This window comes from Gorilla gorilla, chromosome 3, assembly GCF_029281585.2.
Source record: "Gorilla gorilla gorilla isolate KB3781 chromosome 3, NHGRI_mGorGor1-v2.1_pri, whole genome shotgun sequence".
In the NCBI taxonomy this organism is placed as follows: Eukaryota; Metazoa; Chordata; class Mammalia; order Primates; family Hominidae; genus Gorilla; species Gorilla gorilla.
The window spans coordinates 205,524,314-205,537,951 of NC_073227.2; the positions used below are offsets into that span (position 1 = coordinate 205,524,314).

Here is a 13,638-nt window from a genome sequence, read left to right on the forward strand (position 1 = left end):
CCCATTCTCTCCACGTAGCCCTCCAAAGCAACTCCCCGAGCATCTTCAAAGCCGGAGGCCTGGAAGTGATGAGAGGCCAACATGTGCTCTAATGAGATACAGCCCGGGGTTCCACTTCATCTCCTTGAGACTCCAGCTTTTGCTTGCTCTCTCCATGTCCACCTTCCCTTCCTGACTGCCAGCGGCAGCCGGCAGATCATATTTCCACGCGGCAGCTCAATGCACTCAGCCAATGCATAAAGGAAGCCAGTGGAAGGTTATCAATAAATAATGGATCAAACAGGGAGAGTGTGAAAAATGAATACTGGATGTTTTCCAGGACTTTGCACAATCATTCATATGCATATATACTTTGCAAATTTCCAAGAAGAAAATACAGCATGTGGCATGTCTCAAACTTGATTGTTCTATAGAAAATGTTATGAGCTCAACTGTGTCTCCCTAAAACTCATATATTGAAGCTCTAACCCCCAGTACCTTAGAATGTGATGGTATTTGAAGATAAGCCTTTTAAAATGGGAATTAAGGTAAAAGGAGGTCAGGAAAGTGGGCCCTAATCCAGTTTGACTGGTGTCCTTAAAAGAAGAGGAGGCTAGGACACAGACACAGACACTACACATGTGCACACACAGACGAATGACCATGTGAACACACAGCAAGAAAGCAGCCACCTGCAAGCTGCCGGGCGTGGTGGCTCACACCTGTAATCCCAGCACTTTGGGAGGCCGAAACAGGTGGATCATGAAGTCCTGAGTTTGAGATCAGCCTGATCAACATGGTGAAACCCCATCTCTACTAAAAATACAAAAATTAGCTGGGCGTGGTGGCAGGCACCTGTAATCCCAGCTATTCAGGAGGCTGAGGCAGGAGAATCGCTTGAACCCAGGAGGCAGAGGTTGCAGTGAGCTGAGATGGCGCCACTGCACTCCAGCCTGGGTGACAGAGTGAGACTCCATCTCAAAGAAAAAAAAGGAAAAAAGAAAAGAAAACAGCCACCTGCAAGCCAAGGAGAGAGGATTCAGAGAAACCAAGCCTGCCAATATCTTGGTCCTGAACACCCTGCCTCCAGAACTGTGAGAAATCAATTTCTGTTGTTAAAGCTCCCGTCCATGGTATTTTGTTACGGCAGCCCTAGCAAACTCATGCAGAAAACCTCTTACTATCTGCATGATCTGTTTAGGATAGGCTGAAATAGTATTATTCACCATTTCAATACTATTTTATTTATTTATTTTTATTTTTATTTTTTTGAGATAGAATCTTGTTCTGTCACCCAGGCTGGGGTGCAATGGCACGATCTTGGCTCACTGCACCCTCCACCTCCTGGGTTCAAGCGATTCTCCTGCCTCAGCTCCCTGAGGAGCTAGGATTACAGGCACGTACCACCACGCCCAGCTAATTTTTGTGGTTTTTTTTAGTAGAGATTGGGTTTCACCATGTTGGCCAGGCTGGTCTGGAACTCCTGACCTCAGGTGATCCGCCCACCTCAGCCTCCCAAAGTGCTAGGATTACAGGCGTGAGCCACTGCACCCGGCCCAATACTATTTTATTAAAGCTTTTCTATTTTCTTATTTTCTAAAAATAAGTTTATTTTTATTTATTGGTTATCTAGTATCACTGATTTCTAAGTACTAACTTTCCCCACCTTTGTGTGAGTTCTTTGCACCTGATTCACATAAATCCTTGAATGGTACCTACTCTATAAATAGACAAACGCTTCCCATGCATTCTCAGCCTGCATTCATAATCCCTCCCTGACCAGCCACTGCGGTGGCTTTGTACTGTGTCAATGTACCTAAGCTGAACTATGTTTCTCAGAAAATCTGAGCAAAGTTTGGAAGGCAGAAGTGAAACAGCAGTCATACTTACAGTCAAAGTCTGTGTAGGGCCAGGCGCTGTGGTGGCTCACACACAATGCCAGGCAGCCACTGGCTCAATGTATTGGTACAGGGCAGTAGCTGTGCCTGCAGTTCCTCCAGCTCCCACCAGAACTGCTTCTTCAGCTTCACTGAATCTTGGGTTTATGAGCAATTCCATGGTGAAGGGCACCAGCTCCTCTGCAGGTCATCTTCATCATCAGAGCTGGAGTGTTGAAGGCCTGAGAGGCTGACATGGAAGACATCAGTTTCAGTCCATCCACAGGAGTTCCATCTCCTCCCTGCAGGTGCAGCTCACGCCTACCCTCTCCCACTGCACATCCATTTGCCAGCCCTGCTGACTTCAGGCCCACTTCTGGACACAGGGGCAGCAGGTTGCAGCTCTCATAACAATGTGTATCCTAATCTCTTTAATAAATTCCTTGTTTTGCTCAAGGTGGTTTTGCTTCTCTGATCAAACTTTAATGATACAGATTTTGGAAACATCATAGGTGCTGCTGCTGTTGAAAACCTAAAATGTGTGGCACTGGCTTTGGGGCCAGGCAGCGAATAGAAGGTAGAGGGGCCTTGAGAAGTCTGTCAGTGAGGGCTTCAATAAATATGATGAAAATATTGTTGAAACCTGGAAGAGGGAAGACAGGTTTGTGTAGTGGTGGGAAGTTTAGCAACATTGAAACCCAGGATAACTTGGAAAATAGAAAATGTATCAATGAGCTGTATGACTGAGTGGAGGGAATTGACAGGCACACGGGCCACCTAACTTCTAGCTGCCACAATAAAATAAGAGAGAATGGGCCAGGCGCGGTGGCTCACACTTGTAATCCCAGCACTTTGGGAGGCCGAGGCGCGCAAATCACGAGGTCAGGAGTTCAAGACCAACCTGGCCAACATGGAGAAACCCCATTTCTACTAAAAATACAAAAATTATCAGGGCCTAGTGGCGGACGCCTGTAATCCCAGCTACGTGGGAGGCTGAGGCAGGAGAACTGCTTGAATCCGGGAGTCAGAGGTTGAAGTGAGCCGAGATTGTACCACTGCACTCCAGCCTGGGCGACAGAGTAAGACTCCATCTCAAAAAAAAAAAAGAAATGAAAATAAAAAATAAAAATAAATAGGCTGGGCGTGGTGGCTCACGCCTGTAATCCCAGCTACTTGGGAGGCTGAGGCAGGAGAACTGCTTGAATCCAGGAGTCAGAGGTTGAAGTGAGCTGAGATCGTACCACTGCACTGCAGCCTGGGCGACAGAGTAAGACTCCGTCTCGAAAAAAAATAAAAAGAAATGAAAATAAAAATAAAGATGAGTAGGCCGGGTGCGGTGGCTCACGCCTGTAATCCCAGCACTTTGGGAGGCCGAGGCGGGCAGATCAGGAGGTCAGGAGATCGAGACCATCCTGACTAACACGTTGAAACCCCGTCTCTACTAAAAATACAAAAAAAAATTAGCTTGGCATGGTGGCAGGCACCTGTAATCCCAGCTACTCAGGAGACTGAGGCAGGAGAATGGCGTGAACCCGGGAGGCAGAGCTCGCAGTGAGCCGAGATCGCGCCGCTGCACTCCAGCCTGGGCAACAGAGAGAGACTCCATCTCAAATAAATAAATAAATAAAATTAAAAATAAATAAAAAATAAGAGAGAATGGATATGAGCTAAGGAACCCATGGTGAAATATAAAGGTGGCAGGACTTGCAGGATTTGAAAAAAGAAAAAAAAAAATGGTTTGCCATTCCCAGCCTCTCCAAATGGCAAACATCTCAAAAATTAAGAAATGGCTTGTGGATCTGGTTCCAGTTAAAATGGAGTGAGCCGATGCCATGGTAGCTCCCCAACAGGTTACTTCTAAGAACCCCAGAGTGGATACATAAAGCAACTTAATAGGGACTCTGCAAGGAAAAAACAGCAGGTGGGTAGGAGAGGGAGAGCCGAACTCCAAGAAAGATGAATAAGGTGGTAAGTTTCCTCTTCTTCCCCTTCCATGTCTCTTGACATAGATTCAGGGCAGCCAAACCCAGAACTGCTTAAGTGGCAGGGACAGGAAACATTTCAAGAGAAATTCTCTCTTTCCAATCAATGGAATAGGAACAGGCATCCCTGTACGGCAGAGCGAGTGAGGGAAACCTGGCTTTATTCCATCCTGACCTGTCCCGATGCCATAAAAGAGTAAGACTTAGGGGTCTTTGGTGGGAGATGAGTGTATTTTGCATGCGGGAAGGGTGTGAGTTATTTGCCAGAGGACAGGCTGGTGGACTACGTGATCCAAAGATGGTGCGAGAGCATCCCTCGGCCCACATGCTGTTTTCATAATGTGATCTTGTCACCTCCCATCAAGAGGTGAAGTCTATGTCCCTTCCCTTTGAACCTGGGTGGGCTTTTGTCCCTGCTTTAACCAATAGAGGATAGGAAAAGTGACACTCTGTGACTCTAAGACTAGATTATAAAAGGCAATGCCATATCCTACTGGCTTTTTCTTGGGATACTCACTCTTGGAAACCAGTGGCCGTGCTGTCAGGAAGCCCACACCACACAATGAAGCCCCAGCTGAAGTCCTGTTAGTCCCAGTAATCCTCAGACTGTAGGAGATAATAAGAATGAATGAATTTTTTTATTTTATGCCACTAAAGTTGTGATTGTTTGTTATAAAGGAATAGCTATATAACTCTCCCCAAAGACCTGAACTGTAAAGCAGGAAGCCAATTTATTACTTTATAAGAAAGATTAGGTCTTTCCAAAGACTACTTACTCCATCCCCGGCAGCCCCTTCCAGGTATCCAGGTCCCTTCGAGGCTACTGGATGAATAAGAAAACAGAGCACAGAGACCCACAGGCCTGGTGACACCTACTGAAGCTCCTGCCCCAAGCTGTGTCCACCAGTGACTGTCATTTCCTTTCCCCACCCTACCCCCGATGCTGGCTGTCTCATTTGTTCTGGAGAGGGTTTATGTCCACCCATCTCCTGCTATTAATAGTCATTCTTTCCTAGATAAAGCAAGCACAACAGATTCATGTTCTTCCAGGTCAGTACACTTATTATGTTCAGTCTCACAGACGTTCCTGTAGATGTCCCGATACAACACACTGATTCATCAGGAGCATCACTCCTCAGTCAGTAGTTTACTGTTTATTCATTAGTCTGACTTCACTCATTACCTTTTTATTCTTCTTCATTGCAGTCTGAGAGGTTAACTTATCTCTGAGTTGTGACTGTCTTAGTGTCATCCCATGAACTGATATACATGGTCAGTCCCACCTATCAGCCAAAAGCAATGCCTAGTGACTTGTTTGGGTGCCGAACAAAGGGTGTTCATGTATCATATCTTGAGAAAACATGAAGCTTCGCACATGTAGTTGTCCACCTAATATTTTCATTCTGAGGCACATGGGGCTGATTGGCTGCACTGAGACACACGTTAGCATAACCCCTCTGGTTACTCTCAGTCCCTTGTTATAGGACCAACAGGTTCATGTGTTCACTGTGCAGTAACAGACCCATTACACAGAAACAGCAGGGTTTGCAGCAGAGAAAGTTTAAGAATCTCAGGGTGCCGAGCAAGGAGACAGGAGGAGACCCTCAAATCCATCTCCCCAAGGAGTCCTTGGCTGGGGCTTTTAAGGGGATCATGAAGGGGAAGGGGCTGGATAACTGGGGTCCTTGATTGCTCATAGGGGGATGAAATCATCAGGATGTGAAAACTGCATTCTTTGGTGAGCCAGCCTCTTGTGGGGTCCTTTGGACCAGCTGAGTCAGTAGTTTCATCAATATGCGGGAACTGAAGGAGTAGCTCAAAGGGAAAACTTAATGTTTCATAATTCTCAAGTTGTTTTCTATCGAGCAGTTAAGGGGAAGTATAATCTCATAACAGGGTCTACATGATCCTAGGACAACAATAGTCGTTCCTCAAACAACTCTGAGGAAGCAGGTCTGAGCTGGCTGACCTCAAGGTCAATGCTGAAGGTGATGCAAGCTGGGTTTATTTTCATGTCTCCCCCTTTCATATTTTCTGATTAATTTTATAAAGTTTATAGAGTCAGGCCGGGCGCGGTGGCTCATGCTTGTAATCCCAGCATTTTGGGAGGCTGAGGCGGGTGGATCACAAGGTCAAGAGATCAAGACCATCCTGGCTAACATGGTGAAACCCCGTCTCTACTAAAAATTCAAAAAATTAGCTGGGTGTGGTGGCAGGTGCCTGTAGTCCCAGCCACTCGGGAGGCTGAGGCAGGAGAATTGCTTGAACCCAGGAGGCAGAGGTTGCAGTGAGCCAAGATCGCGCCACTGCACTCCAGCCTGGGTGACAGAGCGTGACTCCATCTCAAAATACATAAACAAAATAAAATAAAAATAAAGTTTATAGCATCAGTTTCACCCTTTTATTTCAATTTTCTGTTCCTTTTTCTACTTTTTAAATCTTTCTACTCCCTTTCCCCTCAAGCTTATACCATGGCACTCTCACACAAGTATGAGCTGTGCTGACAAACTGCTTCAATTCTTTTCGGGACGCAGCAATGGTTAAATCCTTACTTTTGCTGCAGAGCTTACTGTCAGTTCTCAGACGTGTGACCTCTTGGAGCCTCAGTCTCCTCATCTGCAAAATGGCGACAGCAGCTATTATCACCTGTTTTCTTCCCAAAATTACCATAAGGTTCAAATAAGATCATGTGGGTGAGAACACTGTGAAAGGCTTGGCAAACCACACAAATGTCAGGAAAACATGCGGATAATTTCCTACAAAAATAATTAGGCATTCGCTTTCATTCATTTGAATGCAGCCTTTGTTTCTTTCTTGCATCTAATTAAATCAAGAGAAATGTCAGGTGTAGAATTCTTAGGGCTCAGGGTTTTGTTTTTGCTGGGCAAGAAAAATACGCCCTCAAGTGCCTTGGGCATATAGTTACTTTGGTTTTCCTGTGCTCTACAATTAAAGCCTTATCTGGAATTTTTATGGCTTTGTATCCTTTCAGCTATTTTGATGCTAATGAAGTTCAGCAAGGATGAAATTCTAAATATCTAGTACTTTATTTCATGAGCATCTTCATTAATAGTTATGGCTCATCACATGACCGGCCTTCTCAAAAGCAAGAGGATGTGGATGTCATGGAAGCCCCTGGAGAAGGAAATTTGGAAACCCAAATAAGTAAATTTAATTAGCGATCTCACATGAAATGATTGTGAGATGCAGGCAAATTTTCCCCTTCCTTCCAGCAGGAGGGCTTTGTCCTGGTGTGCAACATTTCAAAGGCCCTAGCTCATGAGAGCCACTTTTCTCCAAAGCAAGGATGCTTTTGCAGCTGCTGTAAGGTGTAGGGATTTCATTTTAAATACAAAATGTGTTCCATCTTCTGTAAGAACCTGCAGCTGTTTGGCCACTCTGTGCAAGAGGTTGAATGTTGTGCATTGTCCCTGGAGCTGCTTTAGACCAAAAGCAAAATATTTTCTGCTTCCAAGAATTGGTGAAGGGCCACCTATCAGAAGAATTTAAAATATTTCTCCAATTAAGCTCCCTACCTACAGAGTCCACTTTGAATATGAGAAGAAAGGGGCAGCAAGTTAGCAGAGCTGCTCTTTGAAAAAGCTGTTCTTGAGAAGACAAAGCTCTCTTCAGAGCAGCCTTCGGTCCTCTTTCTGAACAAGAAAACACCTGCATTCAGGAGGACTGCAAAGCCCTCATTCCCTCTAGGCAAAAGGAGAGAGAAAAGTTTGGATTTTTCAGTGTTGTTATCCAATGTTGAACATCTAGAAGTGAATGCCCAACTCATAAGTAGTGTAAGCGGTCAGTAGGCAATAAATGTTATTGAAGTAATGAGTTAACGAATACCACAAAATGATAACACTTTAGCTTTAAAGGAGATTTTCTTTACAAAACTCCATCAGCCTGAGTTCAAGCTGTTCTTTATGATTCTAAAACCACACAGCTGCAAAGTTGTAGCACAACTCACACCTGTAGATGGATGGAGGGAGAAGGGGTAGGCTCACCTGGAAGTCCACCTGGCAGGTTAGCTGCACCAAACCTGGCACTTACTGGGATGAGACTTGGCATTTAATGGGATGAGAGGTCCTCGCAGGCTTTCCTTAGATCCCGTGACCTCTTCTATTCATGCACTTCAGGAACAGCTATTGGCCAAACGCTGGTTTATTGCCCAGCTATCACTTTTTCTTCCTTTCAAATTATTTGGAGTTGACCACACCAAGTTAGCCACATCCCAAATACTTGCACCAATTATCTGTAACACCAAATGTCAAATCATGGTATTTAGTTGTGTTCCAGAGGAATATTTGAGTCGTGATTCTAGATTCTATGGAAATCTATAGAAAAAGTAGTCGTGTCATGATTGCCATTGTCTTCTGTTACATATTCAACCTCTTCTGTCTTGCTTTTGTTTCTGTCAGAGATGGCATAGAAGCAAAATGTCAAGGTCTTGCTTTATGCCATTTGGCTGTCATATATAGCCATTTAATTTTTCCCTTCCCAGATGGGACTCAGGTGGCAAGGTGACAACTTTCAGCAAAATACTTTCCACAGAACTAAGAGGTCCTTGACGGGGTGACCTTTGGGGTCTAGGACACAAGGTTATACAAGAGGGTTTGGTGCACAGAGGTGCTGCATCTGATTCCCTTCCTCTCTTTGTTCCAAACCTGAGGTTCTGTGGTTTGTCATAGTGGAATTTCTACAGGTAACACGCTGTATGCCTGACAAAGCCAACTGTCACGTAAGTGTTCGATGGCATCTCTTTTTGGTGTGTGGAACAGCTTAGAGACAAGGTGGGACTGAAGCCTGCAGTTTCCCAGAGTTGGACACCTGGACCCCAATAGTAAATGTCTTAACTCAGAGCTGTAACTCGGAGGCATCTGTAGGGAATCCTCATCACGCTTCATTTGCCCAAGAGCTGAAGGGACTTTTACAATAAAGTCCTTCGAACAGGAAGGGAGTGATCATTTAAGATCCTTGTAAGGTACACTAAGAAGATAAAGGAAGGATGAAGAGCCATGGAGAAGGGGAAGAGAACATTCCTCCATGCACTCTCCTCCTTTGAACCTAACCAGACAGCCTCACCCAGATCACAGACCAGAGAGTCCTTCAGGCAACTGTGACATCCAGGAGTCTCTCTGGACAATTTCTGCCTGAAGATGTCCTTGACATACTGAATGGTTGCTCCAATCTGACACTACTTCTCTTCTCTTCTCTTCTCTTCTTCACATCTCTGACATCTCTGAGCTTCTTTCCAGTGACATCACTTATCTTAGGGTGGTACGGATGAAACCCAACCACATTGCTTATGCCTCTTTTTTTAGCTTCTTTTTATTATGAACTCTTTCCTCCTAACACATTTAAGGGGGTGGTGCAAACGTGTACATGTGAACTTTTGCTTGTTTGAATTGAGAAAATGACGAAGCATCAGGAATGTCCTAGTTTTGAATATGCAATATCAGCAGATCCTTCTGCGCAGCTCTCCCAAAAAAGGGTGAGATTCTGTGTATGCATATGCCTACACCATCCTGGCAGCTCCTCCCCCAGGTACCCCCTGTGAGCTCAGCCTAATGACTAGTCTTCAAAGATTGTCCCTGAGTGGAACTGAGATATTAAGGTACATTTTCTAAATGTGGAATTTCCTATTCAGGACTTCCCAACTCATTCCTGTACCACCCCACTAGAAGGAGGATGGGCAGATTCGCTTGCTGAAATGGCGAAGCAAGTGCCCGCAGCTGGCCAGGCTGAGCTGTTTCTGAAGCTCAGAGCAGCTGTGACTCATCCCTCCTGCAGTCCGTTAACTTCCCACTCCTGTCACCAGACCAGCTACTCCTCTCGCTCTGACTCCTACAAACCCACTTATTTTCAAATTTGCTCAATAACCATGACATTCAAACCCAACATGCTCCGTGCACAGGACACTGTGAAAACACACAGTGAGAATTAAGGGTCCACAGAAGAAATAATGGCCAGAGTGAGAATTGTTTTCTTGGATGCTGGGTGATGAGGAATAACTGCTAATAAGAGACAACAGCAAGTATTAGGACATGTGCCATCAGGCCCAATTGAGTTAAGGGAATGCAGTCATCCTAACTGGTGGTTTTCAGAAAGCCACACAACATTTTAATTGAATGCACAGGCTTCTGCATGATTAGGAACATAATACTTTGGTGCCCAGGCCGGATTGAGCTGGTAACAATGAGCTGAAATGGCTTCCTGCCACGAAGCAGAGAAGCTCAAGCTTATTCTCCCTGTGACACTTCCAGGCCCTGTTGCAAAGTCACAAAAGAAACTCAAGAAACCAATTTTCAGAGACGGTTTAGAGCTTTCCTGCATGGTTCCAACTACTCGTGTGATATAAAAATGCAATGACTGCAGAAGGAGGATTGCAGCTGGATTTCGGAGAAACTTTCTGAAGAACGGACAAGAGGAACCAGCACCCTGGTGCAAAGTCACTGAAGCAAGTAGCAAGTAGCACCAACTCCTCCCATCCTCCCATCAGACAGCATGAATTTAAAGTGGTCTCCAGTCATGCAGCCATTTCACAGAGTTTGCATCTTAAGCCCACCTAAGATATTGTCAGTAAGATATTGTCTTGAATTCCCAGCCAGAGTCCAGGGAATCCAGAAGTTTCCAAAACTTTGAAAATAGGAAATATTCAACAGAGTTATTCAGCAAATATTTGTTCAGTGCCTACCACATTCCAGTCACTAATAATTGGCATGGATATCAGCCCAACAAAATTAACCATTGGACTATCAATGGGAACCCCCAAGAGACATATTCAACACGAGCCTGAATTAAAAATACAACTAAATTTCTATATTGTGATTTTTAAAATGTGTTTGCTTTAAAAGTTCAGTCAAAATGGGCCTTTCACTTTAAACTCAGCTCTGGACATCTCTATGCAACTCTCTGTGGAAGGTTCACCGAGATGTCCCTCAGAGCAGCTCTTTCATCTCAGCATGTTTACACATGAACTCATTGTCTTTCCTCCAAATTTGTATGTCAGTTGGTGGCACTCAATCACCCAAGTCAGGACCTGTGAATCACCCTTGCCCCCTTCTACTCCCTTACACTCAAGATCCAATCAATCACCACATCCTATCACTTTTACCCCACAGACACAACTCCAACAATATAATAGCCTCTTCTGTAGACACTGTAGTAGGCGCACCACAGATGGGCACTATTGTTATCATGTGCATTTTACCGATAAATAAACATGGCTGCAGGGGTTAAATAACTTCCCTAAGATCACAAAATCAGTATATGGCAAAGCTAAAAATCAAGCTTGGCTGGGCACGGTGGCTCATGCCTGTAATCTCAGCACTTTGGGAAGCTGAGATGGGTAGATCACGTGAGGTCAGGAGTTCAAGACCAGCCTGACCAACATAGTGAAACCGCATCTCTACTAAAAATACAAAAATTAGCCAGGCGTCGTGGTGCATGCCTATAATCCCAGCTACTAGGGAGGTTGAGGCAGAAGAATCACTTGAACCAGGGAGGCGGAGGTTGCAGTGAGCCAAGATTGCACCACTACACTCCAGCCTGGGCAACAAGAGGGAAACTCCATCTCAAAATAAATAAATAAATAATAAAAAATAAATAATAAATAAAAATCAAGCTCAAGTCCTTCTGAATTTAAAGAGGAGGATTTTGAAGCTCTGTGTCTCTAATTCAGCAATCTCTGCCCTAATGTAAACCTCATTCTTTCTTCAGTCTCCTTACTGGTTCCTCTGCCCACTGCCTTCACTTTTTTTAGTGGCTTTTCTACATTTATAATGTTTTGTTTTTGTTTCTGTTTTTGTTTTGAGCCAGAGTCTCACTCTGTCACCAGGCTGGAGTGCAGCGGCACAATGTTGGCTCACTGTAACCTCCGCCTCCCAGGTTCAAGGGATTCCCCTGCCTCAGTCTCCCGAGTAGCTGGGACTACAGGCACGTGCCACTATGCCCAGCTACTATTTTGTGTTTTAGTAGAGATGGGGTTTCGCTATATTGGCCAGGATAGTCTCCATCTCCTGATGTCATGATCCGCCCACCTCAGCCTCCCAAAATGCTGGGATTACAGGCATGAGCCACCTCGCCTGGCCCATTTGTTATGTTTTTTTAAAGTCGAGTTTATATGGGTATAATATACAAAAGTAAAATTCACTCCTTTTAAGTATAGTTTGACAAGTTTTGACAAATGTATATGGTTGTGTAACTACCATGATGATCAAGATATAGAACTTTTCTATCACCCCAAAAAGTGCTTCATGATCCTTTACAGTCAATCCCCTTCCCTGGTTCCTGACTGTGGTAATCACTCATCTTATTTTCTTTCCCTAGTTTTTCCTTTCAGATAATGAAATGTAAATGAATCATACAATACAGAACCTTTGGTGTCTGGTTACTTTCCCTTAGGAGGGAGCTTTTGATTTTGTCCATATTGTTATGAGTGTCCATAGTTGAGTCCTTTTTATGGCTGAGTAGTATTCCTTTGCAGGCATGCATCACCATTTGTTTAACCATCCATCACATGAAGGACATTTGAGTTACTTCCAGTTTGGGGCTACTATGAATAAAGCTACTAGAAACATTCACATACAAGTCTTCATGTAAATATGTTTCTTTCTTTCGGGTAAATAAATACATAGGAATGGGGCATAGGTTGTATAGAAAATGTATGTGTATGCTTAACTTTATAAGAATCTGTCAGACTGTTTTCCAAGTGGCTATATAATTTTGCATACCAACCAGCAATGAAAGAGAGTTCTAGTTGCTCTACATCCTTACCAGTATTGATAGCCTTTTTAATTTTAGCCAGGCTAACATATATATATAGTAGTATCTCCTTATGATTCCTATTTGCATTTCTCTAACGACTAATCATGGGGAGCATCTATTTCATGTGCTTATTTGCTATCCATTTGTCTTTTTTTTTTGAGACGGAGTCTCGCTCTGTCACCCAGGCTGGAGTACAGTGGCACGATCTCAGCTCACTGCAAGCTCCACCTCCCAGGTTCACGCCATTCTCCTGCCTCAGCCTCCCAAGTAGCTGGGACTACAGGCGCCTGCCACCACGCCTGGCTAATTTTTTTGTATTTTTAGTAGAGGCGGGGTTTCACCATGTTAGCCAGGATGGTCTCAATTTCCTGACCTCGTGATCTGCCTGCCTCGGCCTCCCAAAGTGCTGGGATTACAGGCATGAGCCACCGTGCCTGGCCTCCATTTGTCTTAAGTATCCGTTCAAATCTTTTGCTCATTTTTAATTGGGTAGTTGATTTTGTGTTGAGTTTGGGGAGTTCTATATTCTAAATAAAAGTCCTTTATCAGATATGTATTTTGCAAATATTTTCTCCAAATCTATCGCTAGGCTTCATTTTCTTAAGTGTCTTTTGAAAAGCACAAGTTCTTCACAAAAATGTTCTCCTGAATTTTCTTCTGGATTTTTTTTTTTTTTTTTTTTTTTTTTTTTTTTTTTTTGAGGCAGAGTCTCGCTCTGTCGACCAGGCTGGAGTGCAGTGGCGCTATCTCGGCTCACTGCAAGCTCCACCTCCTGAGTTCACGCCATTCTCCTGCCTCAGCCTCCCCGTAGCTGGGATTACAAGCGCCTGTCACCACGCCCGGCTAATTTTTTGTATTTTTAGTAGAGACGGGGTTTCACCGTGTTAGCCAGGATGGTCTCGATCTCCTGACCTCGTGATCTGCCCGCCTCGGCCTCCCAAAGTGCTGGGATTACAGGCGTGAGCCACCACGCCCAGCCCTTCTTTTGGATGTTTTTATAGTTTGGGCTGTTATATTTACTTTAGGTCTATGAT

General features: G+C 44.3%; 1 long non-coding RNA gene across 1 annotated transcript in view; it reads right to left on the minus strand.

The window, feature by feature from the left end:
* Nucleotides 1-1,582: 1,582 nt before the first annotated feature.
* The window catches only part of LOC134758378 (uncharacterized), a 31,149-nt gene continuing 19,093 nt past the window's right edge, over nt 1,583-13,638 (minus strand). Inside the window, exons 2-3 of the long non-coding RNA XR_010133559.1 lie at nt 4,356-4,444; nt 1,583-2,499 (exon numbers count right to left, since the gene is read on the minus strand). This is a non-coding gene — a long non-coding RNA (uncharacterized lncRNA). The remainder of the gene's footprint in view (nt 2,500-4,355; nt 4,445-13,638) is intronic.